Source organism: Octodon degus, unplaced genomic scaffold (assembly GCF_000260255.1).
Source record: "Octodon degus isolate 3935 unplaced genomic scaffold, OctDeg1.0 scaffold00019, whole genome shotgun sequence".
NCBI classification, from domain to species: domain Eukaryota; kingdom Metazoa; phylum Chordata; class Mammalia; order Rodentia; family Octodontidae; genus Octodon; species Octodon degus.
In genome coordinates this window covers 22526296-22529923 of record NW_004524595.1, presented here as the reverse complement: position 1 = coordinate 22529923, position 3628 = coordinate 22526296, and positions in this window count along the sequence as shown.

Sequence of the window (3628 nt, the reverse complement as noted above, 5' to 3'; positions counted from 1 at the left end):
CGTCCCCGCAGGTGTGGCCGGGCGCAGGGACGTAGGTCCGCGGCGTCGCCCTCGCTCACCTCACCGCCGCCCGCGCTCCGGACGCGCGGCCGCTCCCACCGCAGCTGCTCCGGTGGGCGGCCAGACCTGGGCCAGACCCGGGCGCGGAGAGAGCTCCCGTTGGGGCGGGGTCGCGGGGCGGTGGTCGCTACAGAGAAAGCACCTCGGGGTGCCTTTCGCTCCCAGGGGCACCGGAGAGAGCGACCTTGACATCTGACCTTCCCGGCTCCGCTGGGCTGCCAGACCCACAGCTTCTCCGACCTGAAGAGCCGAGCACGGGCCAGGCCCGAGGAGCCTGCAGGCTTCCTCACCAGGCCTCAGCTCCCAGCCGTAAGCTGGAACGACAGGGGCAGACCACTGGGAACCTCCGCTACCGGAGAGCTCGAGGCCGCTCCCCACGTCTGTCGGTGAACGTAAAATGAAAATGAACTGCTGTCGCACTTGGCGGCCTGACAGCTCAGCGGAATAAAGCGCCTGCTTAGGCGGAGCGCAGCGCTGTGCTGCACCCGCCCAGCTGCGGGACGCGCTGAGACAGCGACCGAGACTGGGCGAAAGGGCACGCGCCAGTAACCTCAGCTCTTGAAAGGATGAAAAGAGAATCATAAGCCCGATCTGTGTAGCGAGACCCTGTCCTAAATACAGAAAATAAATAAAAGATAAAAATTTAAAAAATACACAACTTAGGAGGTTGTGTACTCTACCATTCTCCTTGCTAATTCCCAGTATCAAACCAAAACTAAGCCCAATATGTAGTTGCTCCGAAGGATGACTTATGTAGTGAATTTGCATCTAACAGGCTTTTTCAAGATAGTGGAATGCTTTTATATTGCTAAGTGTGTAGTTGGTTCTCTTAATCATGAACTGACTCTAGTGTCTGCCACAATTTAACAATTAGCACTTAGGGCCTATGGTGTAGTCTGGTGGTAGTGCTCCCTAATGTAAACAAGAACTATGCCTGGCACCACTGAAATAGAAAAAATTAGCTTTGCCATGCAATAAACTGATTTTCCATGATCAGACGTTTTGGAGGCTTTGTAAGGAATAAGGTTCCAGAAGGCTTGAGTGATGCAATGTACTTTTAAGGTTAGCAGTTCCCAGTTGTCTTGAAAATGTCATGCTTGTTGCCCTTAAAAGTCTACTTCTGTGGTGGTAGATGCCTGCAATCCCAGCACTCGGGAGGCTAAAATAGGACTGCTGAGTTCAAGGACAGCCTGAACTACATAGCAAAATCCTGTCTCAAAAAGACCACATGTACAAAGTTTATTTCTGTTTGTATACACACAGTAAGGTGATTAATTTTCAGTGGAGTTTAAACTGGGTTCACACGATACCACTAGATTTATTCTGCTGTGAGGAGACAATCTTATACAGATTGTCAAATAAGACAATCCTATACAGAGGTTAAAAGACAATTCTGGGGCCAGGGAGGTGGCTCAGTGGAATAAGTGCTTTCCTGGCAAGCGCAAGGGCCCAAGTTCAATCCCCGGTTCCACAAAAAAATTTTAAAAAAATAAATAAATAAAAATAAGGCAAAAAAAGGCAATTCTTAGATACTCTAATGAGGAAGTCCTCCATGGAACCTCAACACCCAACACTTTCATTCTTGCTCACTGATGGAATATTTTGTTTAAAAATGTGCCACAGTGGATGGATACAACCATACTGGATTTTATAAATGTGTACACACACACACACACACACACACAAATACAAAGTATGTATGTCACTGTCAGCCTGTCCAAAGAATTACTAGAAAGTTAATGTAGATGTTAACACTTAATTTGACAATAGCCTGTCTGAAACGAGATTCTGGTTGCTTTGCAAAGAAAAATAACACCAATGGTTATCAATAACAATTAAAGAATTATAAATCTGTTTTGCCTTGGGCCAAAATTTTCAAAGATGTGTAATTTTCACCAAGATTCTGTTAACCTAAAAAAGTATTATCTTCAACTACAACTATTTAAGGGACTACTAAGAGTTACTAATGATTATTTCTCAAACAGAGTAAACAGAAAGAATATATATGTCATTGTTACCAAGCCACTGTTCTCTCTAGAGCTCAAAAAAAAGCATTATGTCATAATAAAATCATTTTAAGATCTTGTTTAGATGCCACTGCAGATTTGAACTATGTAAAACCAAAAGACAGTAACCCATCTTTTATAGAGGAAGCCTTTTAAACAAACTCTGAAGATGTTTTAGTAGTTATGTTCAAACACAGCAGCACTTTATTACCAAAAACAGAGAAATATGATCACAAGGAAATACTCAAAGTCTAAAATGAACGGTATCTTGGACAGCAGTAAATGAATACCCATGAGGATATGCATCCTAACATGTCTCACAGCTGCTGAATCAACGTGGCTTGTAGGCAAGGAAAAGACAAGGAATATTTACATCACAGATTGGAAAATACTTCATTACTTTGGGAAAGGTAATGAATGGTCATAATCCATTAACTAGAAAGAAGAATATTTGAGTATCCTAATGGGGCAAATCAGTTGTTAGATTTTAATACTGTGTGGTATTGATTTTCTATGTAATGAAGTCAATTTATGTTCTTGATAGGCACAATAATCTTTTTGATTGAGACAGTCCAAACCAATCTGACCTCCGGACACTAGGTCTAACAACATTGACAGATTTTTTTTTGAGGTCTTCACTGGTGCTTATCAGCATGTTAACATAATATGAAACTGAAAATGAAGGGCACAAAGCTGCCCATTCTGGTATGACATGAAGAGAATCTGTGATTAACATTATTTAAGATATTTAATGTTTGTGGGCCACTCATTTAGCTGAGTGAAGAATACCAGTGTTTTAATAAGGTCCCTTTTTTTAATCACATATTTCTAAGCAAATATATGGAATGCTCAAAAGATTCCACTTTTAGTCTCCCAGAGCCTTCTGAGACATTGAAGTGGGACTTAATAAGAACAAACACCTTCAATCTTCAGACTCTACATGCAAAAGCAGAATGAGTTTCTGTTTAAATTTTTTTTTTTTTTTTCAGAACTGGGGATTGAACTCAGGCCCTTCAGCCTGCCAGGGAAGCCTTATTCTACTGAGCTGTCTCCTGGCCCCTCTGTTTAAATTCTGGGAAATGTGCCTTAACTGTGAAATGGAAAAAAAGATCAACACAATGTTAAAGGATGCAATGGGTAACAAGGTAGGTCAATACGCAATCATCGTCAGTCCTTATACCATGTGCAAAACTGTGGGACAAATAGGACAAATCCAACTAGATAGTTTGAGGAAGAAGTTTTCCTAGTTGATGCACAAGAAATTATTTCATGGAAATATAGAGATGGAAGAGGGGGCAGTTCTGTGCTTCTCGCTGTGTCACTTTTATTATGGTCCTAGTGTCACTGAGACTCACTTAAAAATAGGCTGGACCAAGAACATTCGAATCACCAGCCACCCTTTCCTCCTTTCTTCTTTTTCTGTTGCTGTTTCTTTTTTGTTGCTGGAGCCCCTGCAGGCTTCTGGTGTCGTGGGGGTATGATGTTACTTGTAGAGGCGGAGACAGCTGCTGCACTACCGGGTCTTGGGGAGGTAGGAGGGCTGCTCACAGTTTTACTGGCAT